The sequence below is a fragment of the Meles meles genome, chromosome 8 (genome assembly GCF_922984935.1).
Source record: "Meles meles chromosome 8, mMelMel3.1 paternal haplotype, whole genome shotgun sequence".
Taxonomy (NCBI): Eukaryota; Metazoa; Chordata; class Mammalia; order Carnivora; family Mustelidae; genus Meles; species Meles meles.
Genome location: NC_060073.1, coordinates 41,773,267 through 41,800,913, shown reverse-complemented (window position 1 = coordinate 41,800,913; position 27,647 = coordinate 41,773,267). Strand labels below are relative to the sequence as shown.

The window sequence follows — 27,647 nt, the reverse complement described above, 5'->3', positions numbered from 1 at the left end:
CAATCTGTAATCTATAAGAGAAGTGCCCCTTGAGCACAAAATTTCAGTCATTTTTGTACCTTTCCCTGACACCTGCCTCCTTTTATGTCCTATTAACAGTGTCCTATAAACTGAATTTTTCACTCAGAATGGACTGCCACTCTTTGTGTATTTTATTTGACAGAGATCACAAGTAGGCAGAGAGGCAGGCAGAGAGAGAGAGAGGAAGGGAAGCAGGCTCCCGGCTGAGCAGAGAGCCTGATGCGGGGCTCGATCCCAGAACCCCGAGATCATGACCTGAGCCTAAGGTGGAGGCTTTAACCCATTGAGCCACCCAGGCACCCCACTCTTAGTGTATTTTATTCCCAAGACCTTTTCAGAAGCGCAGAAAGTGGCAGAAGTTAGGGAAGCATGTTTGTACATCCAAAAACCCTTTTCCATTGATTGTTGTATATTTGTAAGTTACTATTTTTCGGCAAAGGAGCTGGTGATGTGAGAATAATATAGGTTTCTGATGGCCACAGAGGGCCAATCTCATTTGTCTTTTATGTGGTATAACTAAAATTCCTAGAGAGAAAAGAGATTGTGTAAACATGCATGCTGAGAGCTAAACATTTTACGGGGGGCACAAAACCCTTTTGGACCTATAAACAAACAGTCTAAAAATCTGATGTTCTGCATGATTGTTTCTTTGTTCTTATGGTTTACCTTAACTCTGTGATCAGAGGGAACCAGTGAATATCCTTCTATAACAATAGTACATATCATGGAACTCCCTAAACCTTGATTAAGGCCCTGCTGTGTATAAAGGCCTTGTTGAAATCACAGCAGATTACTGCCTCTGCTTTACTTTTTCCCACAGGGCGAAAGACCGGAGCTCAGTGCTCATTGGAAACCTCTTAAGGATGGTTTATGTCTGGTGGTTTACATATGGAACGAGATAAAAAATGTGTTATTTGTAGAATTATTTTGAGAAAGCAAACTAGGTTATTTGGAATAAAAGACAAGGGTGTGCATGTTAGTGGGTACCCAAGCTTCCCCCTTCAAAAAAAAAGGGAGAGGCTCAGAAGGACTTTCTCTGACTTATATAATTAGATGGCTACCCACGACCCTCACACTTGATTTTAATTTTCTGACTATCACTTATCACCATGTAGAGTTTTTATTTTTTATATGTGATTTTCAAAAATTTGTCTCTATTAGAATATAAGATCTGTTCTCTTTTCTCTTCTGTTCACTACCTATTTTGGCTACTTGAAAACAGAACGTAGCTGGAGGAGTTGGGGGTGTGGAGAACTGGCAGAGCACAGTACTCAACAAATATTTATTGAATGAAGGAATAAACAAAACTATTTAGCCTTGGGCTATTTTTTAAAAAAAATTTTCATTTATGAATGAAAGCTCGTATCTGCTGGATCTGCCATAGCTGTGATATATAACTCTTAGGTTATTGTGATCATCAGATTGTATATGTGAAAACATTTATCATGGCACTTGGATCAGTCAGGATGTTCTGTAGTAACAACCCCAAATACGCTGGACTTAAAATAACAAGGTTTTGTTTGTCTTTCACCGGTCAGCAGGAAAGCTGTTCTGCTTGTCAGATTACTGTGGAGGTACAAGCAGATAGAACAGTCAGTATTGTGAACATTTCCAGTCACCAAGATGTGAAAGAGAGAGCCTGGGGGGGGAGGGGTTCTTGCAACACTCATTCTATGTTGTTGTCAGGGAGGGACACATACCCTTTCCACACCCTGCTTGTCTACAGGATCTAGTCACCAGTACCCAACCAACTATAAGGGGATGAGGAAGTGGAATTCTGGTTCATGCCTAGAATTAGGAGAAAACTGGAAATATTTGTAGATGGTGCTAATGAATACCATAGTGATTGACACTTAATAGATTCTCAACAGATTGTGTTTCCTTTGACGGGAGCTGTTTATTAAAATAACCCTTTTCTTTTCAACAGTACACAGTGTGTTGGGGAAAGTAGTCTCATAAAAACGATGATGATATTAAGCAGCACTAAGTACTATGATGGAAGGACAAGCAAAATACAATGAGAAAAAGTTGCTTGATTTCCAGAATGGAGTGTGTAGGGTGTTTTTGCAAGCCAGGAATATCTACTGGAGTTTACTGAGGCATGTTAGCATGCAGTGAGTGGATTGGGGTAGGATTTCACAGTGTAGAAAATGGATGGGAGTAAAGAGAACTAAGAGACAGCATTCTTCCTGCCATTTCTCCTCTAGACCAAATTCCAGGGCCTCCATGAGATGCTTGCATAGTAAGCTGGAGCTCTGATACTTACCTTGGTATCCTGAAAGTAAGCCTCTTAGGCCAGAGATACTCTTCACTCTCCAAGACAGATCTGGTCCCCACCTCCAATCTCTGTCATTTCTTTATTGGCAAAAACTTCGTCCTCTAAATCTCTATTTGTCTGTGGTAATAAGTAAGGTGTATAATAGATGTTGACCACTGTAAGGCATCTTTTCAGATATTTCATTTTCCAAAGATCAATTTCTGGGAGAAATTGACAGACCTGAAGGCATCCTTTGTTTGCCCCAAGCTCCTGATACAGCATTTCTTATTATTGGCATTTCTGATTTCCAAAGTTCATTCTAGACTCTGTCCCGAAGCAATGAGTATCTGCTGTTACTGTTAAGTTAATTTTCTAAGTATGTCAAGGTCGCTGTTTTCTTTCTTTTAGCGGGCCATTTAGCCAGACCCAAACTGCCCTAGAAGTCAGTAGTAATACTGAAAAATTATGTTCAACTAAAAATTAGTGATCCTAGAAATAAAGAATATCTACCAGCTTTGGTAATAGATTATTGAATGATTGATTGATTCACCCATGTCATTCATTTATTCATATATCTAATACATAACTAGTATCAGTCATGAGTATTAGGAAATATAGTCACTGAGAATAGTGATAAATGACCTCTGTGCCCCGAGAGTTCATGATTGAACAATGTCTTCACATGAAAAATCTCAAATGTATATTCACTGTCAAAATATGTTCCAGTATTTGCCAAATCAATCCCTCTTGAAAGTCTTAGTAGAATTTAGATGAGTATTAGGTGTTTAATCTCATGTTAGTTCTAAGCCCTTTTTAAGTTCCAAAGAAGAAACCCCAAGATAGCATTTCCAGAGTTTATGCTGGTAACCACGGTCCTTTTAGAAAGATTGCACCTGAGACAAATAGATGCTCGAGGGGAAAGGCAGTGTGTCAAATAGAAAAGAAACTTTAACTCTTTCCCCCTTTTTATCTTGTTTTAAAAATGGAAAAAAATCATATCTCATGGGAAAATAAAATAAGGAGGGTTTTACATCGAGAATACTTACCCACAACTTAAAATGTGCTATGACTTGATTTTTACCCCTAGAAGCTGGGGATTCCCTGACATGACCATGTATTATATAAGAGGCTCTATACTTTTTTCTAAGAAAGTGTCCCTTGCCCTTTGAAAGGGTGAGATTGAAAACGTTGAATGCTTGGGCCAGTTTTTGGCCTTGGGATTTGTGTGCGTCTACTTCACTTTACTTTCTCTCCTATAAGAGAATGATGGGTTGTCTTTGCTTTTTTTTGAATTTCAAAACTGGAGGATTCCCTGAAAAATTGGTCTGGTGGGGTGCTTTTCTCTTTTCTTTACCTTTTGATTTTTGCGATGGTCGGACTCCTTGATTTACTGGTCCCTGACTTTCATTTATCCCCAGTTAAACTAAGGCTGTGTTTAAGTTGTTTGATAAGATGTTATCATTAGATTCTCAGGCAGCTCAAAAGCAGAATACCTGTGATTTATGACAAAAGCATGCGGCAATAAGACAGGTACTTGACAGTAATGGGTAAGCATTCATTTTTATGCCAGAAACTTCCCATGAAGGTAAGAAATAAACGAAACAAGTAAGATAACCTGTATCCCATGTGATTTCTATTACCTTGCTCAGAGGAATTGTATTTTCTTGATACTGGCATGGAAGAAAGCTTGAAGAAAGTATATGTTTGAAATACTTCAAATAAGCTTGGTTATAGTTAGATATCATAGTCCATTAATTTTAGTGGTTTAAATTAAGTACCTTATAATGAAAGGTGGTGAGGCAACAGTTTAAAAGACTTAGGAGTAGGAGTAAAAGGCCACTGTCAGGAATTTTAGACCAGTTTTCTGAAAGAGAAAAAAAAAAAACAACAGCTTTTCTCCTAAGGTAGATGATACAAAGAACACTTTGAAATATGAAGTACCTGATGTCATTTCATGAAGCAGAGCCATATGAAGTAGGGCCAAAATAGAACATTCTGCAACTTAGTAGAGCATGGTCATAAAATGTCTATTGATTATCCTTATCTTTAAAGCACATAGCATGTGCTTGTTTTGAACATGCTTGTTCTTCTTACTTTTGACTCCCTGGCAGCATTGAGGGGTTATTAATTACTTGGCTCTCAGGCTCAGAAAAGGTGAGATAGCTTTAAGAATGAAATTCCAGTCACAGACCTGTAGACGACTTCTGCTGCGTGAAAAATGCCGTATCAAATGTTTTGTGGTGCAAGACTACTTCTATTAAAGATGGCCGGAAACATCTACTGATACACTGAATAAAGAAAGTCAAAGCAAGACTTAGAGTTTTGGGTATTCCAAAACCCAACTAACAGTTGTGATGATTATTAGGGGACATTTATCCTTTGCTTTGATTGGGCTGGTATGTCCCCACCCTTTCCCCCCTTCTTTAAATATGTGGTTGGCTCTGTTCCCCATTTCCCCATCAGAGGAGGGGTGTGACAGTGCTGAGAGCAGGGCTCCAAGATCCTGATTTGTTTTTGTGCAGAAGTTCTCAACTCTCAGCTCAGGTAGAATCACTCAGGACCCAGGTAAAAGTGAATGTCGGGGTATACCCTTAGAAATTTTGATTTGCGTTTGGTCTAGGCCTGAGACCTACCTGGCTTCTGTTTGTTTAAAGGTCCAGGTGATTCTAATATGCAGTCTGCTTTTGTAAACCAGAATGGTAGAAAACATTGTTTTTGAAATATTTTATTTATTTATTTGACACAGAGAGAGAGAGAGAGAGAGATGGAGAGCAGGAACACAAGTAGGGGGAGTGGGAGAGGGAAGGCTCCTAAGCAGGGAGCCTGATGTACGGCTTCATCCCAGGACCCTGGGATCATGACCTGAGCTGAAGGCAGATGCTTAAGGACTGAGCCAGCCAGCCGCCCCTGGTAGAAAAGATTCTAAAAGGAGGAGAAATGTTTTCCATATTATAGACTAGAAAAACCAGAGTGGATAACATAAGGTCAGGAAGTAACGAAGGTAGAGACTCAAACCGTTTCTGGAGAAAGGGCCCTTGCTTCCAAGGCTGCATTCTGAGAATATGTAATCTCTGGATTACAAATCCTCAGCAAAATACTAGCAAACAGAGTCCACAATACATTAAAAAATCATTCACCATGATCAAGTGGGATTTATTCCTGGGATGTAAGGGTATTCAATATTCACAAATGAAACAGTGTGATACATCACATCAATAAGAAAAAGGCTAAAAACCATATGATTATTTCAGTAGATGCAGAAAAAGCATTTGACAAGAACATCCTTTTATGATAAAAACCCTCAACAAAGTAAGTTGAAAGAGAACATACCTCAACATAATAAAGGCCATATGTGAAAAACCCACAGCTAAAATCATACTCAGTGGGGAAAAACTGAGAGCTTTCCCCTTAAAACAAGGATGTCCACTCTCACCACTTTATTCAACAGAGTACTGGAAGTATGAGCCACAGCAGTCAGACAACAAAAAGAAATAAAAGGCATCCAAAACAGTACAAAAGAAGTAAAGTGTTTACTATTTGCAGATGATATGATATTATGTAGAAAACCCCAAAAAAGTCCACTGAAAAACCACTACAACTGATAAAAGCATTCAGTAAAGTCTCAGGATAAAAATCAATATGTAGAAATCTGTTGCATCTCTATACCATAATCATGAAGCAGAAGGAGGAGAAATTAAGAAAACAGTCCCACTGAAAAGTGCATGAAAAGTAGTAAAATACCTAGGAATAAACCTAACTGAAGCAGTGAAACACCCGTACTGTGAAAAGTATAAAATATTGATGAAAGAAATTGAAGGTGACGCAAGTAAATGGAAAGACATTCCACGTTCATGGATTAGAACAAGTATTGTTAAAATGTATGTACTACCCAAAGCATTCTACACATTTAATACAATCCATGTCAATATACCACTAGCATTTTTCTCAAAACGAGAACAAAAAATCCTGAAATTTATATGGAACCCCTAAAGACCTTGAATTGCTACAGTAATTCCAAATTACTTTCCAATTTCGAAGTTACTTTGGTAATTTTGAAAATGAAAAGCAAAGCTGAAGGTATCTGAATTGCAGAGTAAAAGTTATATTAGCTCCAGTAGTCAACAGATGGTAGTGACACAAAAACAGACACACAGATCAATGGAACAGAATAGAAAACCCAGAAATATACCCAGAACTATATGGTCAAAATATTTAACAAAGCAAGAGAGAATATACACAGGGGAAAAACAGCCTCTTCAACAAAAGGTGTTGGGAAAACTGGAAAGCAACATGCAAGGGAATGAAACTGGACCACTTTCTTATACCATACACAACCATAAACTTAAACTGGATTAATGATCTAAATGTGAGACCTCAGCCAATAAAAATCCCTGGAGAGCTCAGGTAGCAATCTCCCTGACAGTGGACATATCAACCTTTTTCTCGCTATGTCTCCTGAGGCAAGGGAAACAAAAGCAAAAATAAACTATTGGGACTACATCAGAATTAAAAGCTTCTGCACAGCAAAGGGGATGATCAACCAAACTAAAAGGCAGCCTAATGATTGAAAATATTTGCAAATGACTTATCTGATAAAGGGTTACTATCCAAAACACATAAAGAACTGATACAACTCAATACCTAAAAAGCAAATAATCCAGTTAGAAAATGGGCAGAAGACATGAACAGACATTTCTACAAAGAAGGGATCCCGAGGGCCAACAGATACATGAAAACATGCTCAACGCCACTCATCAGGGAAATGCAAGTCAAAACCACAATGAGATCTCACCTCACACCTGTCAGAAAGGCTAAAATCAAAAACATAAAAAACCAGTGTTGATGAGGATGTAGGGAAAAAAGGAACCCTCTTGCACTGTTGGTGGGAATGCAAACCAGTGCAGCCACTGTGGAAAAAATTACAGAGGTTCCTCATATGGTTAAAAAGCACAACTACTCTGTTCAGCAATCACACTACTGGGCGTTTACCCCCCCAACCCCCCCCCCCCACTAATTTGGAGTGATACGTGTACCCCTATGTTTATAGCAGCATTATTTACAAGAGCCAAATTATGGAAAGAGTTCAAATGTCTATTCACAGATGACTGGATAAAGAAGAAGTGGTATAGTTATGCAATGGAATATTATTCAGGCATAAAAAGAATGAAATCTTGGGGCGTCTGGGTGGCTCAGTGGGTTAAGCCTCTGCTTTTAGCTCAGGTCATGATCTCAGGGTCCTGGGATCAAGCCCCATGTCAGGCTCTCTGCTCGGTGGGGAGCCTGCTTCCCCCCGTCTCTCTCTGCCTGCCTCTCTGCCGACTTGTAATCTTTCTCTCTGTCAAATAAATAAATAAAATCTTAAAAAAAAAAGAATGAAATCTTGCCATTTGCAACAACATGGATGGAAGCAGAGAGTATAATGCTAAGTGAAATAGAATATTCAGAGAAAGACAAATACTGTATGATTTCACTCATGTGGAATTTAAGAAAACACATGAGCAAAGAAAAAAAATGCAACTAAAAAACCAAGAAACATACTCCACTATAGAGAACCAACAGATGGTTACCAGAGGGGAGGTAGGTAGGGGAATGAGTGACATTGGGGGTGGGAATTAAGGAGAGCACTTGTAATGAGCACTGGCTGAGATGTAGAAATGTTCATTTCTATATTTCACACCTGAAACTAATAAAACACTGTTAACTGTACTGGAATTACCATTTAGGGTGGAAAAAAGACTGTAGAGAGAGAGGCTATGTGATACCTCTGCAGGCGGGGCCTTATGGGGAGATTCTGAACTTCAACTGTGACATGAGTGCTGGGATGCCTCAAAGAGCTCTAAAGATACATGACCTCTTTGTGGCACCCTGCGTCCTCTGGGACAAGGATGAGACTGCTCCCTCTCTGCCAATGTCTTGCTCATTTGGAATCCTCTAGAGCTGTGACACAGCCTGATGGAAGTAGGGAATTCTCAGATGACTGAGACAAACATTTCTACAGCCCCACTTGTCCAGAAGAATTGGAGAATCATTCATTAAGTTAAATTGAAGGAATTATAGAAATCTACATTACTCATACATACATCTTTGTGACTGGGCTTCTCTGCTATGACAGGTGAAGGAAACAAAGTCAACTAAAGAAATAAAAGTAAGAAATTGAGAGGCCCCTCCAAACAGGGATTACATAGGGTAAAAACTCATGGAACATTGGGTGTTTCAGGGCAACTTCAGTTTTCTGTATGTAATTCTGGAAAAGCCAATGGTCAGATATTTATTGCATTTCACAATAGCAGTGTTAAAATAATGCTAAAGTTTTTAAAATCAGTAAATATGTCTTGGGATACCAAAGGACATTCCTGTAAGGTTTGGGGATGAAAATAAGTCTGAGGGATTTGTGCAGTGTTTGGCTTCTTTGTTGGGTTTAAGTGGGAGTGATTTTTTTTTTTTATACCAGCACTGTTGTAAAGGATCTAGGACCATTGACTGCTGCAGAGAAACTAGGATGAATGATGGAGCTCGCCCCCACGGTGTTTGTGTACAAACCTATTAAGTACTGTGTTGCCCTTGACCCAAATACATCAAAGAGGCTTGTTAATATTTCTACACACTCTATTGTTGGAATGGTGTGTTCAGAATCACAATCAAGCTTTCATGGAAAGGAGTTTAAGGATGCCTTAGCACTTACACCATTATTGAGGCTAGTCATGCTGCCTGGCTGTGTCCACATTTGGGTGGACACAGTGCATAGACCTTTCTCTTTAAGAACCCAATGAGCTACGTATACTCTTTATTTCCATCTCCAAGATGTGGTCAGTGCATAGACATAACTATTCCCTTACTATTTTAAGGTTTAGTGAGCCATCTTAGGATTTCTTCAAGATAATTGAGAATGTATATTACTGATTCATGGGCCAGAGTAAAATGTCTAAATTTTCATGGTTAGAAATCTAGTGCATATATTTGTGTGTACATTTTACAGGTTGAAAGCTTTGCCGCTTATTTGCTTTATGAATTGGAAAACGACTTGAGTTCTATGCTGTTTCGTCAGTATCCTCTATACAGGCTCAAAGAATTATGAAGCATAACGTAGGACAGTGTAAGCATATCAGTTCAGATCATTTTAATGGAAATAATAAAAAACAGCTCTGACTCCACTGGCTTAAATGATAAATATATTCTCTTCTAACAAAGTCTAAAGGGACAGTGTTTCCAGAATTAGTTAATTCAGCTCCTCCATAACCTCATCATGACAGATTTTTTTTTTTTTTACTTTTTATTTTCAGCGTGACAGTTTGAAACTTGATATATCTCCCTTCAAAGTCTCAAAATGGCTGAAGTAACTCCAAGCATCCTAGTTTCACTTAACTGTGTCCCAAAGTCAGAAGGGACAGAGGATTCCCTTTCTGTAGTGGTTTTTTTAAGATCAAAGAGAACTTTATTAGAAGTTCTAATGAAAACACATCCGGCAGATGTGTTTTCATGTCTCATTGGCCAAAACTGTTCAATATGTCTATTAATAAAATATATCCTAGACAAAAAGAATTAGCTGGAATGAAGATTTATCCCTAAGGTTGGCGTAGGTCCCAGCTTTCTCTATAGTACTTGGCTAACTTATATCTAAACAAAATTTGGGTTCCATTCTCAATGAAGGAAAAGGTTATGTGTGTGTGTAGATCCATAATTATAAAGACAACTGATAGCATCTGTTAAGGGTATTCAGAGGTTGGAAAACATTTACAAGCTTAGGAGTAATTACAAGAAATGCAATTAGGTATGTATATGACTATCTGTGTGTAGATATGTAGGTAGATACTATATATTTACTTATATCTTAATCACCCATTTCTGGAGATGGTCCATTGTTCTGCTTAGCTTTCATACATTGCTGATAGGAATGTTAATTGTTACAAACTTTCTTGAAGGCAATTTGAGCATTCATCAAAAGGCCTAGAAACATTTATTTATAGCAACTTATTCCAAGGAAACAATCAGTCTCAGTTACGTATGTGAGAATATTTTCATTATGGCCATCTGTTCTATATATTATTAATAAGAAAAGAAACTGAAAGCAGCCTAAATATGAACTAATGGAAGCTTGATTAAATGAATTTTAAAAATCCATATATGGGAATACAGTGAATATTAAAATAACTTTTAGAAGAATATTCTGTGTCACTGTATAGTAGGATGAGATTCAAGTTGGTATATATATTGTTTTCCAATTACAATAGTAAATATAAATTATGAATGAACATATGCATAGTCACACGCATATACAGACACAGAAACACAGGCACAGTAACAAAGTATCTGAGTGGACAGTTATCTATGATATCTTTTCTTTTTGCTTAGTATTTTCCAAATTTTCTGTGGAATAGAATACAGTGCTCTGAATCTACATTGTGTTTTCATGTCAGAAAAAGGTTATTAAAATAACAGAAAATGCTAGACAAAGGTGACATTAAGTTTATTTTGTTCAAATACCCTCTTATCCTACTAAATTAAATTTTTAAAAATGTTTATGACTTCGTAATGCTAGTGCCTTTTATCCTGAGTGACCTAGATTATGAATCTGAACTAAAGAGGTTTAAAGCCGTGGCTCTGCTTCCTCATATTCCTGGAGAACTTGATTGGCCAACACGGCAATTAAAGGACTCTTGGAATGGGGTGCCTGGGTGGCTCAGTGGTTGAGCCTCTGCCTTCGGCTCGGGTCATGATCTCGGGGTCCTGGGATCGAGCCCCGCATGGGCTCTCTGCTCGGTGGGGAGCCTGCTTCCCCCCGACCCCTCTCTGTCTGACTGTCTGCCTACTTGTGATCTCTGTCTGTCAAATAAATAAAATCTTAAAAAAAAATAAAGGACTCTTGGAATTATGATGCTCTTTTCCTCCTGTGAGGATCCAGGAAGGTGACCTGATGGGGAGGTCCCACCTGCTCTATTCTTCATAAGCCCTTCTGGCAGGGCTTCCAGGTTCAAGGTGTGGTCCAGTGTTTTTTTTTCTGGAGTGTGACCAAGACAGAGATACTGAGAAGAGACTGAATAGGCCTGGGATTTCCATGGTAAAGTAATCCCTGGATGAGAAACAAGCAACTTGGATTCTAGTCCATCTAGTCCATGGTGTCTAGTCTGGGTTCCTGGATTCTACTCCTGCCCTTGCTACCAGCTGAGTGTATGAATATCACCAACTCACTGGTTTTCTTTGGATCTTGAAAGATCAAGGTTGACTAGCTCAGTAGTTTTTAGTCAGAGGAGCTAGGACTCCAAATAAGTTTTCTTTTTGAAAGATTTCTGCTTATTCTTTTTTTTAATGGTAACTTTGCGAAACTTCTCATTCCATGATTCTGTAAGCTATGGTTCCTGACCTGTAGGAAGTTATGGTCTCTTTGAGGGACATAAAATTTACATTTAAGGAGAATAATTTTATAGGGCACATAACTAAATGTTAAATTGTGAGTTATGGATAATAAATGTGGGAAAGAGCCATGGTACTGGAAGAAAGGCATTCATTACTACATGGTGGAGAGATGTATTTTCCACAGGAAGGTGTCTGAAGGAGTTCTGTTGTTGGGTGGAAGATGGCGAAAGAAGAATTGAGAAGTGATGGGGGTCTGGTACTTTAGAAATAGAACCAGGTTCTCAGCCACAGCAACTTCTTCCTAGGAACATTACCAAAGGCAAGGGAAGCAAGGGCAAAAATGAACTATTGGGATTTCATCAAGATCAAAAGCTTTTGTACAGCAAAGGAAACAGTTAACAAAACCAAAAGACAACTGACAGAATGGGAGAAGATATTTGCAAACGACATATCAGATAAAGGGCTAGTGTCCAAAATCTATAAAGAGCTTAGTAAACTCAACACCCAAAGAACAAACAATCAGATAAAGGGCTAGTATCCAAAATCTATAAGGAACTTAGCAAACTCAACACCCAAAGAACAAACAATCCAATCAAGAAATGGGCAGAGGACATGAACAGACATTTCTGCAAAGAAGACATTCAGATGGCCAACAGACACATGAAAAAGTGCTCCACATCACTTGGCATCAGGGAAATACAAATCAAAACCACAATGAGATACCACCTCACACCAGTCAGAATGGCTAAAATTAACAAGGCAGGAATGACAGATGCGGAGAAAGGGGAACCCTCCTACACTGTTGGTGGGAATACAAGCTGGTGCAACCACTCTGGAAAACAGCATGGAGGTTTCTCAAAAAGTTGAAAATAGAGAGCAATTGCACTACTGGGTATTTACCCTAAAGATACAAACATAGTGATCTAAAAGGGCATGTGCACCCAAATGTTTATAGCAGCAATGTCCACAATAGCCAAACTATGGAAAGAACCTAGATGTCCATCAATAGATGAATAGATAAAGAAGAGGAAGTGTACACACACACACACATACATACACGCACACACACACACAGTGGAATACTATGCAGCCATCAAAAGAAATGAAATCTTGCCATTTGCGAGGACGTGGATGGAACTAGAGGGTATCATGCTTAGCAAAATAAGTCAATCAGAGAAAGACAACTATCATATGATCTACCTGATATGAGGAGGTGGAGATGCAACATGTGGGCTTGGGGGGTAGGAAAAGAATAAATGAAACAAAATGGGATTGGGAGGGAGACAAACCATAAGTGACTCTTTTTTTTTTTTTAATATTTTATTTATTTGACAGAGAGAAATCACAACTAGGCAGAGAGGCAGGCAGAGAGAGAGGAGGAAGCAGAGAGCCCGATGCGGGGCTCGATCCCAGGACCCTGGGATCATGACCTGAGCCGAAGGCAGAGGCTTCAACCCACTGAGCCACCCAGGCGCCCCCATAAGTGACTCTTAATCTCACAAAACAAACTGAGGGTTGCTGGGGGGAGGAGGGTCGGGAGAGGGGAGTGGAGTTATGGACATTGGGGAGGGTATGTGCTATGGTGAGTGCTGTGAAGTGTGTAAACCTGGTGATTCACAGACCTGTATCCCTGGGGATAAAAATACATTATACGTTTATAAAAAATTAAAAAAAAATTTAAAAAAAAGATCCAGGTCCATGTTGGTTGATCTACAACTTGACCTAGAGCTCATCTGTGTAGAAGGAGAAATAACAGAAGGCTCTGAGTCAGATGGGCCTGGTTTCTTACTAAAATGCCAGGCATTTGTCACCTGGATAGTCTTCAATTAACTTCTGATAGATGGACATGTCTTGCTCCCAGAATTGCGAGGAGTAAATGCAGTAGTGTTTATAAAGTGCTTAGAAGAGGGCTCCGCACAGATGCTCAATACAAGTTTTATATGTGAGGAAGCTGACTTGAGAATGTCAGGAGGTTAAAGAATGGTCCATAACCAGGGGCTAGGAAGTAGGGGAGCAGAGAGATGAATGTGGGGCTCCTGACTCCGGAGACTCAAATGCAACCTCTATCAGAACCCTTTCGAACGTGCCCTTAACGTGCTGAGGCAACATGGTCTGCAGATGCTTAGGAAGCAACTGCCATTATTAGAAAGAAAGAAAGAGTCTGGGACTTGGGGCACAGAGAAGCCTGTTTTATGCCCAACTCTGCCATTTAGAAGCTTTGGGATCTTGGGGAGACTCCTTCAGGGTTCCGTGTCTCTGTTCATTACACCAGGAGAGAGGGTTGTGTTTTAAGGTTTCAGCGTGTGAGGAGCCTCACCCACTGACTGACCTTTTAGTACTGGTGCTTAGTATTGAAGCCTCAAATCTAGTAACCGCATTTCCTTATCCCTCCCCTCTTCTCTTCAAGCTCTTGAAGCACTTCAGAGGACAGCGTGGCGCCTTGGAATACATTTGGAAAACTGCTTTCCTTGAGAAACTCAATTTCTATACACAGTGTCCAGAGTCTCTGGAAACACAGGTGCAGTCAGGTGCTTATGCTCATGGGTTAAGGAGACCAGTGAGAAGTGGATTTCACAGTGGTTTATGGTAGATTTAAAGGGAAACACTGCCTTCTGAAGTTACTAGCTTGTAAGCTACCGTAGACCAGAGTTTTGGAACAAGTTCCATAAGTTCTTTTTAAACATTTGTTTGTTTCCTGACATGTCGCGGCCAGTGCGACAAATCAACCAGGAAACGTGAGGGTAAGAGGATGGTGAAAAGAAGTTAAAGAGACAAAGAGATGCGGGCAGGAGGGACACTGAAGAGGATGTCCAACAGTGCCGAGTTTATTCAGGGCAGTGAGGCATTATATAGCCAACAGAAATAATTACAGAGAAGTGTCCATCATTAATTATACAAAGAAATGTCCATCATTAATTATACAAAGAAGTGTCCATCATTAGCTAATTACGAAAGAATTTGTTACATATGCATGAAACCCTCCAGACTTCCCCATTAACTACTTCTCAAGGTCTAAATGCAGATCTTCCAAGGCCAGTGGTCTTTCTCTTCAGATAATAATTACAAAGAAGTAACAAGAAACCTGAGAGTGTTCCTTGAGCTGTGCTGGAATGGCAAGGACCAGTTAAGAATTTAGGACCCCACCCAAATTGCTCTCATCTCACTAGTAAACGTGTGGGAAGTCACGTAGGTGAGAGCACAACACATAGTACAGACCCTTTCTCAGTGCAACTCAACTTTTCCATCCTAATAAGCCTTTTGTTAGGCTATTCGGACTTTAAAGGAGACACAAGTCAGGGCCTGGTTTGGTCCTCGTCTCAAGCCTTATCGTGGCCTCCCACACTGAGAAGGGAAGCCCCTTAAACTTAGAACACTACTGACATTTATTGTCCAGATGGCTGGCATCTAGTTAGTCCTTTGGGACTAACTGTTTTGGGATAAATTGTTTTCAGGGGAAGGATGGAAGGTCAGAAGCTCAGTGTAGGTTGAACTCTGGGATGAAGTCTTTGGCAGTTGGGAAATGTCCTTAAAGGGAGTTTACACAGTAAAGAAAACAGCAAGTTTAATAAAAATATAAAAGTGACTATAATGATAAAATAATACATGCATATTGTAGTAACATTAAAAAATCCATAATAATAATAATAATAATAAAGCATGCATAATTTATCTCTGGAAGATTTCCTCCTGCAGTTTTCTATGCCTATGTCTGTATTCTGCGTTGTGAAAATCATACAGTGTCTGCCAGTTAATATTTTAATTTGTGTACTTACTTCATGAACTTAGCCCAAATTAGTAAAGTTGCAACTGTTGTGATTGTGAAATAGGCTGTCCTATGGATACATTGTTACAGTTTTTACCAGCTGGAGAAGTGTTAACATCCAGTTGCCTCTGTGTCTTCCTGCGGCTTTATCATATGCATGTGTTGATTCCTCCTCTGTTATGAGAATGGTCATTGTTCTGCTCAGGTTGCTTGAGGAGTGATTTATAGCACAACAGTCAGAGCAGCCCCAAGCCTGAGGGATACGTGCTTAGGGTTACAGAGAGGGAGGAGCCAGTGTCCTGGTGTTATTCATTAAGGACATTTCAGGGAGACGTAGTTTCCTAAAGAGCTATGTAATATTAATACACACCTTGGTGGCTTGAGGACCTTGTTTAATTACTTTATGTAAGAAAACTTTGTAACTAGACAGAGGTGCTCCGGTGAGTTCATGATGTGTGTTTTCTAAATTTATATTTGAATTCTTTGTCCTTTAAAATTCAAAGAGGATGCATTTCCTAGGTCAGCTAGCCACTTTTTTTCTCCTTATGGCATTGATTTTCCCATTCCAATTGATAAGTTAAATATAGGGAAAGCATTAAAGTATCAGGAGTTTCAAATAGCTGTGATGTTAGATACTTGTAAGACATTAGAACATGCTTTCAAATTATAGTCATTTGATTCTGAATTTTGATAAATTTTGTGCCCAGAGAGGTCTTGCTTATGGATTATCTAAAACCCTTGGGTAATTTTCTCATCAAGAAAACCATTTCATCCCCCAGAAGCAAGTGGCCCATTTGACTTGGTTATATTAAAAATGTGGCATTGTGGTGTGCCAGGGTGGTTCAGTCGTTAAGTGTCTGCCTTCAGCCCAGGTCATGATCCCAGGGTCCTGGGACCGAGCCCCACATAGGGCTCCCTACTTGGCAGGAAGCCTACTTCTCCCTCTCTTGCTGTGTCTTTCTCTGTCAAATAAATAAAATCCTTTAAAAAAACGTGGCATTGATCGGAGGCGGCAGAGATAATCCCTGCCTATCAGGGAGGTGGGGGAGGGTATTGGGACAATTCCTGTCTTATCTAGAGAGTGTGTGGCACTAAATGATGTTGATGTTACAATAGCCCAGCCTAGCAGCTTACGAGGTAGAAGGAACAAAGTGAACGTAGACCCTGTGATGATTTTCTTGGCCTCAAGCAAACCTTTTATTTATTTGTTTTTTAGGGCAGGTTGGTGCAACTCACAGATTTGGAGGTGAGGAAGACTAGAAAGTTGGACCCTCAATCTATTTTTATATTTTATATTTATATAAATATAAATATATATGTAATATATATATTTATATTTAGATTTCTATTTTTAGGATTTAGAAAATCAGCAAGTCACAAAATAGCACTAGCATGGTATCATATTTACCTTTCACAGCTGCTAGAGATTTAAGTTTATAATTTGGACATGATTGGTTCTACTTTACCTCCTCTTTCTTTCTTCCTCTTGGCTCTCTACTTTTAGATGTATTATAGCTTTTATCCTTAAATCTTACTTTTGTTACCTTTCATATTTGCTTCATTAATGTGTGTGTGATTATTTATGGTTGAACCTGACAAATGGTGTTTTAAATGAAAGACTGGGGGTCAAAAATGCTGTAAAACAGGAAGATCTGCCAAGTGTTGGTGAGGATGTGGAGAAGGATGGAACTCTCGTGCACTGTTGGTGGGAATGGAGAATGGTGCAGATACTGTAGAAGGTTGACCCTTCCTCAAACAATTAAAAATAGTTATAAAATGATATCCAACAATTCCACTTTGGATATATACCCCAGATAACTGAAAACAGGGTCTTAAAGAAATATTTGCACATGCATGTTCATAGCATCTTTGTTTACAATACCAAAAATGTAGAAGCAACGTAAGTGTCCCTGAACAGATCATTAAGTAGGTGAAATGGGATGTTATACACACATTATGGAATGTTATTCAGCCTTAAGAAAGGAAATTCTGATACATGCTACAGTATGGCTAAACCATAGAGAACATTTTGCTAAGTGGTGTGAAGCCCTCCCAAAAAGACAAATACCGTGTGATTTCATGTATAGGTGTTATCTAACGTAGTCAGGTTCACTGAGACAAAGCGGAATGGTTGTGGCCCATGGGCTGGGGGGGAGGGGAGTTATGAAATGGGCATATCACTTCAGTTTTGCAAGATAAAAAGAGTTTAGAGACGGAGGGTGGTGTTGATTGTGGAACAATATGAGCATCTTTAATACTAGTGAACCGTTTACTCAAAACTAGCTAAGATGGTAAATTTTATGTTACATGTATTTTACCAGAATTTTTAAATATTGGGGAAAAATGCCATTGGGGAAAGATCTCGTCCCGTTACTAAATCAACTTTAGAAATAACATTTACCATTGTTTTCCTTAGTCCATATTAGACATCAGCTTTTTGAGTTCATATAGTGATTTGTTCATTCCTTACTTTATTCATTCATTACATACCACTCGAGAAATCCAAGCATCAGGTGTTGTTCTAGACGTCAGACATACACCCGTGAATGAAGCAGAACTTTGTTATCAGTGGAGCATGTATTCTAGTTGGGTTCAGTCAAACAGTAAACGGGTAAATGTAGAGTATGCCAGATGGTGATGAGAACTATGGGGAGACGTGAAGTGAGGGAAGAGAGAGGGAGGGGCATGCTGCATGGGCCGTGGTACGGTTCAGTGTGGGGTGGTCTGGAAAGGTCTCACTGAGAACGCAGCGTGGAAGCAAAGACACGAGAGGAGTGAGTGTGCAAGCTGTGCCGATATATGAAATAGCAGTTGCGGGATCTAGGCACAGCAAAGGGATAGAACAGTCATCTGCTCAGTGACTGAGGATTAGATAAGAAGGCTTGTTAAATCCGGAAACTCTAACCTGCCTGTCTTTAGCCTACAAACGTCTCTACTGTTCTCTGGTAGAATAATGTACATGGGTTTCATGGCCGTTATTTGCCTCGGAGACTCCTTTCCCAGACTCTGGGTCATGGCTGTCTTCCTGAGTATAGATGATAGATGTCAGGCCATTGGATAAATGAGGCGTTACTGTATTTTTCCTGTAAATGGAAGGGAAAGGTTTAATGGCCCCAGCCATTGCTAGGACAATCCCGCTTTTTGAAGAACAGAGTTCAGAAGGGGCATTTTCAGCACAGCATGTAGGGAATTCAGTGCCCCTGTCCCATTACTGTTGACGAGGCCCCCATATTTAATTCTGCAGGGTAAACTTAGCAACCCTAGAGTCAGGGCCAAAAAATATCTCTAAGCAACCAGGGAGCTGAGAGAGCCTTGGTTTTCCTTTATGCTTACATCTGTGGTTTTCCATTTTCCCTGCTGTTGATAAATAATTCAGAAAAGAAAAGAACTTTACAGCCCTGACTTTTTAATGCAGAGGACAAATGCATTATGTGACTGGTCCCTGAACACCCACAGGCTTTTAAGCAAGAAGGTCAGTAGTTTGTATTTTTCGGTTGGCAGCATGTTCTTTGGGGCTTTGTTCTTGGGATGAGAAAAAGGGGAGGTCTGTGTGGATGATACGTACAGAACTAGTGCTGCCGTGTTGTCATGGTCCCTAAGTGGACTGCTCAGCAACAGGTCATAGACTGGTGGGGTGGGCTGCATGGCTCAGAAGGAAAGAATACGTGGGACATCTCGTGACATCAGGTCACTGTCTTGATGCCAAAGTGGGCAGGGCTGCAGTGCCACAGTGAGCATCTGGGAACCAGCACATGCTGGCAGGGAGGGGAAAGAGATCAGGATGCCTTATTTTGGAAGTTTGTCCTCGTGAGACGAGTATGTGCATGCTAACCCAAGTATGGGATCCGTTTGCTCCTGAAAATACTGTCTCATGTAAGCGTAATAATGTATAATGTGTACATATATGTACGTATATAAAATATAAAGCCAGAAGCTGACTTTGAAGTCTGACTTTTTTTTATTATTTTTTTAATTTTTTATAAACATATAATGTATTTTTATCCCCAGGGGTACAGGTCTGTGAATTGCTAGGTTTACACCCTTCACAGCACTCACCATAGCACATACCCTCCCCAATGTCCATAACCCCCCTCTCCCAACTCCATGTCCCCCCAGCATCCCCCAGTTTGTTTTGTGTGCTTAAGAGTCACTTATGGTTTGTCTGACTTTTATGGATATAAATGTTGGGGTGATTCATGTTTAGAAACAATGTTACTACCTATATATTTAATAATTTGGGTCAACATTCGTAATGAATGCTGATGATGAGTTTGCCAAAGAAAATAGGGTAGCGGGGGAAAAATTGGTATTGGTTCACTAGAGAGACTTATTTTAATCCAAGCTAATATACTACATGCCCTTTAATAGTAGATTAAAAAATGACTTTTAGAGGTCCCGTTAAATTCTAGCTCTTTGAAGCCAAGAATCATGACCTTGCAACTCTTTATCCACAGTGCCTGACATAAGGAGAGGCATTTGTTCCCTTTCTCCTCCCTCCCTTCCTCCCTCCCTTCCTCCCTCCCTTCCTTCCTTCCTTCCTTCCTTTTGACTAAATGCCTGTCTTCAATCATTTGGAGCATTATAATAGCAATTTTGTTTGATTTATAAAACTTTAGTTTTAAAGATGCTTTTAGTTTCATTCTTAAAGCTTTTTAATAGATTTGTAGAATCACATGTGGACATCCTACTGACATTTTCTTTAGTAGTGTTTGTTTCAATGAGTATTTGTCACTTTTGCATATCGACTCAGGCCATCATGATGTTTTATTAACGACTATTGACTTGTGACTTGGAACTCTCATACAGATGATCAAAGAACCTTCTTTGGCCCGTCAGGAGATTTCTGCAGAGGAAAACCGTAGACGTGAGTTCAGGATGGGCAGCTGGCCTCCCCTTTGAAGGCCTTTTCATGCCGAGTTTGTAGTTGCTTTTGAAACTTGTTGGCAGGTGTCACCCGTCTGCATTGTTTAAACTGGTGCCCACAGAGCCGAAGCAGGGATGCCCCTGCTTAAAGTGTGCTAGTGAAGGGTGCCAGTGGTGCTTTCCCTCAAGGACTGGCCCATCGTGGGTGGGGCGGGTGTGGAGAAGCGGTGACAGAGGTTCACGGAGAGTAGGAACTAAATATCAGAAGACCTACGTTCAAGTCCCAGCGTTGACCGTCCTTTACTTTATGACTTTGGGCAAGATTCTGTATATAAGTATCCTCTTGCTTCTTGGTGCTGAGGAGGAGGCCTCTGAAGTACTTGAGGCTGGGATGACTGGAGAGAACTTGGTTTGAGTTGGTAGTTCCGGAGCCTAAAAGAGGATTTTGTGCTGGTTGGCACTGTGAGGACGGACTGGCAGGAGTTGAAGCTTGGATGGAGAAAGGCCCTAGGCGGGCAGAGAGTGTTTTAACTGCACTGGAATGACCACTCTTAAAGGGTGGGGGACGCCCTTAACCAAAGACTAATGTACTGCTTTGGCTTCTTGGTTTCAAACCCCCTAATTCTGGCAGTGTGGATAATCACTCATTCCAAACAAGTACATGCTGATTATCATTTATGCGCTAAGAATAAGGTGTGGAGGAGACAGGTTCCTGCTCTTGTACAAGAAACTTTTTGGAAACTTCAGGTACCTTTATGATTTGTCGGGAATTTCTGCTGTACGGAATTGGCATGAGTGTGGGAGGCGGTTTGGGACACTTTGAAGTTCATCTGAGAGCTGTGAACTTACACATTTCAATAACCTACTTAAGAGAATGTGCTTTATAATGCAGAGTCCAAATAAATGAGTATTGGAGGTGTAATACACAGTCACATAGAACTTAAAGCCAGGAGAACTAGGTTTACTAACTACTTGAACTTATACAAATCTCTTAACTCCCCTAAAGTTCAGTATCTCATTTATGTAATGTGCATAGTATTAGTATTTATGTCCTAAGGTGTTTTTGAGGATTAAATAAAATATAAATGTAAAACGCTTTACTTATTGCTAGCATATGATACATGCTCAATAGGTATTAGGTGTTACTGTTGGTATTATTTTTATTTTTCACTTAATATTTAACATGTAATTATGGTACCTCTTAAAGGGGTGGGGAAGCCACACTGTCCTCTTTATTGCTTTCTGTTAAACCAGGAGAGCTCCTTGGCTGTTGGGAGAACGTGAATCAGATGAGCCATCTGTCTTTATCTCTTAGAAAGCATCTCTCTGTAAAGATTTCTTGAGTGATAGGAAGGAAAGAAAATGATGTGTCTCTTACATGGGATCGTGACTGTATTACTTAGGATAGATAGATCGGTTCTGTGACTGGTAGCTTGTAAAGGACCAAACCAGAGAAGTGTGTCTGGTGTGATCCAGATGTGCACAGAGCAGATGAAGATGCTTCAGGAAATGTTGCTGATAGGACCACATTTCCCGACTGGATGGGGGGACACATGGTACAGAGTAGAACCCCGGCTTTAGAGCCTGAAAGGCTTGAATTTGCATCTTTGTTTCACAAGTCATGTGACCTGCAGCGGGCCACTGTAGCTAGTCTGAGCCTGTTTTCTCATTTCCAGAATGGAATGATAACAACAGTGCTTTTTATTATGTGGTAATGTGAGAGTTAAGTGAGCTAATACACGTAAAACCGTTAGTGGAAGTATGGTGCCCAGAATCAGCAGCTAAAGTTCATAACCCGCTATCTCACAATACTGCAACATAGTTGCTCAATAATTATTGGTCTCCTCTTTCCCCTCAATTACTTTATATACTTTAACTTGGCTCTGTAGATTTGAAGTGAAATACATGAAACACTGGCTTTTTCCTTTTGAGATTTCTCAGTTCTTAGTCCCTAAACTTAGTTTTTCATTCTCATGCCTGAGTCCCTGCAAACTGTTTGTGGATTCTAACGTCTGCACCTCTCCCCACTTCCATGGCCAGATTATAGGTTATCTTGTACCCATACGACCTTACACAAAGACGTTTATTTAGTGTTTTATTACCAAAGAATTTAAGAGTTGCAAAACAGATCTTAATGATCTTTATATTGATCAGTCATCCAACAAATATTTAAGTATCTGCTATATCCTGGGCTTTGTTCAAGTTATTGGATATACAGTAGGGTACTAGGTAGACCCAGTCCCTGTCATCACGGAGCTTCTATTTCCAGAGAGGGGAACTGTTGGTTAAAAACAAAGTTTTTCAGTTTTGTGTGGTGTGAAGAAAAACACAACAGGGTATAAAGGACTAAGAAATATTTGGTGGGACCAGTAGGGCTACCTTTTTTTTTTTTTTTTTTTTTTTTTAAAGAGGGCTACTTTTTAAAGCACAGTGTAAGCAGGATGAATGAGGCACTGGCCTATTTGAACCAAAATTGGAGGAAGGGGACAATATAAGCCATCCAAAGTTCTCTGAGAACATTGGAGTCAGAGGAAACAATGAGTGCTACCTTCCTAAAGAAAAATTGACGTTGGTATGTTTGAGGAACAGAGAGAAGGCTGTCTGGCCTAGTGTGAGAGAGGTAGGTGGTAGGGTGAGAGCAGGTCCTATAGGAAGGGGCACGTCCTATATGAAGGACCCTGGTAAGTTTAGATTTAAGTCTAAAGGTTATGGAAACTATTGGAAGTTTATTCAACTATAGCAACTATTAGTCATTATTGACTAATAAATGCATTTATGTAAACTTTTCTATATTTCCAGCAGTGGTGGGGGAGGGTAGGGTTTGTGTGGGGTGGGTGTCGAGTTCAGAGAAGTAGTACAGGAAATGTCTCTGCCTATAAGGAACTTAATAAAGGAGTGGAGGAGCAGGTCTAACATGTGGAACAATTTGAAAGCGATGCTCTAAACCGTAGTGGTATCTTTAAGTACAAAAGAAGATAAAAGAAGGAAGATGCCTTTTGGTTCAGAGTGATTTATAAAGAATGTCTGGGAAGTTTTGAGGAACCAGGTATGGAGCACATATAAGGCTTCCTGAGTAGATTAGACATGAATAGGTAATCAGGAGCCATTATAAACTCCTGAACTGGATATTTAGATGATTGATCTGGCAATTCTATGCTTTGGAAGAAGGATTAAATGCTCAGAGATAATTTGGGTTGCACAATAAACCCGTTCATCAGTGCCTGGATACAGTTGGTGGCTGTAGTAGCAGGCTGGGTAGAGGATATTAAAGAGAGAGAAATATATTTAAAAAACTTAAGTGTTTATACTTCATGGGACTAGAAAGATGGCATTTAAATGGAAATGGAATTATTGGGGGGAAAAGGAATCATTCTGGAGAATAGTGTGGGTCACATTGGTAGTGACGTTGGGTATTTATTCAGGCATTTCTATTCAGTGGGGCTTAATAAAGTGAAATAGCATTAGATGATATTTAACCAAAGGATTGAGGATTCGATGACTCCTATTCCTTACCATCATCATCGCCATCATTTGGGTTGGTGTCTGTTTTCTCCAGTGACAGGCTATTGTGTGATAGAGAAGGTATGTGGTAGACAATTTAATCACAAGGTTAAATGGGGACATCTTCTTCACCAGTCAAGTCCAAATTGTATCAGCAGCTCTCATTTATGGAACGAAATGCCCAGTGATCACCAGTAAAGAAGCAAAGAAAAGGCAATTTGGCTGGACCTCTCTTTAGATGCAGTAACTCTGCCTGCAGTTAACATGGCCCAGTTAATCCCTTGGGATATGACTCCATCTGGTCGGTATGCCCTACTCCTAGAGAGGAGAGCGGAATGAGAATGGGGTAAAGAGAGCAGTGGAAATCTATCTCCTCCTTCCCAAGAATGGGAATTCCTCCTATAAGTGGATGGAAATACTGAACTGGATTCCATGTGGATGTGAGATATCGGAAATGGAGATACGAGTCCTTCTGATACAGACAGATGAGTGAGGATGATAAAACACTTAGACAAAAGCATGTCCCGGCAGTAATCTGGAGGAGACCCCTATGTGGAGGCCTTGGGTAGGGCCGGCGGGGAGAGGCAGCACTGAGAGTGGCAATAAAATTAAGAGATTATAAAGTGGAAATAAAAAGAAGAAAGAATTGGTGTTTGGCAATATTGCTATAGGATCAAACAGAGAAAATTCTATTATGTTTGACATGAAGAGAGTCGTTGGCAGTAGTCCAAAGAACGGAATCGTTACTGTCTCCAGTAATAGGATTAAAAAAAAGATATTTTGATAGGAATTTGGATGGTGGTTAGAATTTAGAGGATTTTGGCAGTCGAGCAGTTAGAATTGTAGGAGAAACCTGAAAGAAAACCAGCAAGGCCCAGTGAAAGAGCTCGTTCACCACAAGCCGACTTTTAAGGCGAAGACTACTGGAAAGCTGTATGGGAGCAGTAGACGGAGGGTACTTAGTGGGAAGACATCGTTGTGGGAACACGGGCATAAATGGAGAAGTTGGCTTTTGTGGAAGAGGATGGGAACCTTTTATGCTGAGGCCAGAAGGAAGGGTTCCAGGATAGAGGCTGGGAGACGGGGGTCTTTTGAGCAAGCCGTGCATTCCTGTAGAGATCCCTCCCTGGCAGGGCACTAACTGTCTTTTCATTCAGTACATTTTGCTGCAACACATTTTCCTTCCTCTGTCTTTCCCAAGCCGTGAAAACCAGTTATACTTTATGTAAATAAAAATGCAAGGTTTTCCCCCTGGAGGGACCTCTGAAATATAGTAGACACTTTATTGCTCTGTCACATTCCCTGTGCTTTGTGTTGTGAAGGTGTTTTGTTATCTGAGGATGGGGAGTACCTGATGGTAATGTTAAGCAAGTCAACCTGGGGTTGAAAGCTCTGCATGAATGGCGTTTAATTCTTATTCCCTCAGTGCTCTTGGGGGGGGGGTCTCATAATTGCTCTCAGTTTCCCCATCTGCAGAACTGGTATAAAACCGCCCTTCTCCTCCTGAGGGCATGAAGGGGATTACTAAGCTGATGTTTTATAAATCACCGAGAAGATTCTAAATGGGAAGTGCGATCATTACCCACCTACTAGATATGATGGCCCTTATAACGATATATTTATTACCTCATGTTCATTTCCAAGGCAGTAGCCTGCACATTTGTAAAGGGATTATGCTTTCTCTGCCAAGGCAAAAATGGAGGCATACCGTCTATCACCCCGAGACATAGCAGCAAGAAAACAAAGAGGGAATGTGTGGTTTGTTTTGCCCTAAATGTTGTTTTGGGCATAGATTGTGAAATATTCCCCTGAAAACAAAAATCTGCCCCCTACCTTGCTGGCATAATATTTAAAATAAAATGAGACGTGACTGCTTCTTGGGACGAGCTGGGTTTGAGATGGCAACATACGAAGTTTGAAATTCAACTGTGAGTAGGCATGACTTATGAATTCAGTGCCTATCAACTTTTAAAATCACATTCCAACAAGAATAAAGTCAAGGGTGCTATGAATTGTAATTAGGAAGGTCTGATATTTCTGTTTCGAAGTAGAACTAATGGAAGGGTCCTTCCTCTTGGCAATATGTTGGTTTAGGGGCTTTGCTTTGTGTAGTCTCACGTCAAGGGTCCTGGATGACTAGCGATCCCAGCATGTAGCTCATCTTACTCTAGGAAGTACTTGACTCTATTTCAGTTACGTCAAGTGATGACAGTGGAGTTGCTCAAGGAATGTCCTCATGGGAGTGCGTTTGTGTGAATAATAGAAGCGGGAAACGTTGAAGGTTTGTGTTTCTAATAGAGGCTTAGTGAGTGGGATCCTTTAGGTCATGAAGAGATGACATGGATAGTATCAGAACAGAATGACAGAATGAGTCCATCCTACCTCCACCCCCTAAAGTACTGTCCTAAAGTAGGAGAAAGGACGGTCTTCATGAAGTCACAGTTGGGTCTTTTTTTTTTTTTTTTTTTTTTTTGGTATATTCTCTTAGTGCTATTTTCTCAATGTGCTGTCATGCCCAGTGAGGCCTGAAATGGTACCATCAATTCAGTCCCTGTCCTGCCTTGGGGCCACTGCACTCCTGTTCTCTTTGCCTGTCATGTGCTTCCCCTCGCTCCCTCATTTCCCTCTAGCTTCTATCGAAAGTATCCAGCTCAGTGAGGCTTTTCTGGCCACATTTCTGAAATTTCAGTCCCTCTGGACACTTTTTTTCTCTCTCCTCTGCTTTTTAGCCCTTGGAATGTGTCACTGTCTACCATGCTTTCACTCTCCGTATTTATCATCTCGTTTTCCCACTAGAACAAGCTGGATGAGGGTAGATCCTTTTGTCAGTTTTCACTGATGTTCTGTCCTAGCACCTCGAGTAGTGTCTGGTACAGAGTGGATATTTAATCAATATTTGCTTACATTGTAGACGATCAGTAAATGCGACCAATAAAGAATCTAGGTATTGGGCTCTGTGGTAGATGCTGAAGGTATACTAAGTTGCAAGTAACAGAAAGACCAACTGAAAGTAAAGTAAGCCATGAGGGGGGAGTTAGTGGCTTACCTACACATATGTTCAGAGATTGAGTGGTTTTGAGGGCTGGTTTGATAAAGAATGAAGGGGTGTCATCGAGGGCCTGGTTCATTTCCTTTCTTTCTACCTCTCTGCTCTGCCTTCATGCTAAGCCTCCTGGCATCTCATTGTGATTCTAAGATGGGTGTGACCAGCAACTCTATCTTTCACATCTGGGGAGAAAGAATGGTCTCTGAGAAACTGTCAAAAGTGTTAGGAAGCTTCATTCCCAGAAGCCCCAGCTCACATATCCACTCCCAAATCAAACACTGGGATCAGTGATAATGGTGAGTCCTTAGCTTTAGTCACATGTCCCATCCCAAAAGCCTGGGTTGGACTTGGTGTCTCCCAGAAACACCCCTGCTGTCTGCATACTGGGGCTCTGTGGTTACCCTAATGAATATCAGGATACTGATAAAAAGGAAAGCAAGTGGATAATTGGGAGAGAACTACAATGCCGTCTGAACCACATAGGATCACCCATTTCACAAAATCTAAGGTCTACTGGGTATTCTGAGGGTTATGTCTCTCTGCCACCACCAGCGTTAGGCCAGGCTAGAGCCACAGTGCTGAAAGTCAGCAATTAATAAACCCTAAGGCATTTGCTTCATGAAACTCATGAAGCTTACCCAGGATGAAATTTATCAATTAGTTCCTGTTTAGGTCATTTTCATAAAAAGAAGGAAGAATTTAAATTCTTTGGATTCAGATTTAAAATATGTTGCCAGCTCTTTAGTAAAAAAACTCTCCATGTCCTCATATCAGGGAGATCATATGATAGTTGTCTTTCTCCGATTGACTTATTTCACTAAGCATGATACAACCTGAGGGTTTTG

General features: G+C 40.3%; 1 protein-coding gene across 2 annotated transcripts in view; it reads left to right on the top strand.

The window, feature by feature from the left end:
- Nucleotides 1-27,647, top strand: part of NELL1 (neural EGFL like 1) — an 860,623-nt gene that overhangs the window by 410,254 nt on the left and 422,722 nt on the right. The window lies entirely within an intron of this gene.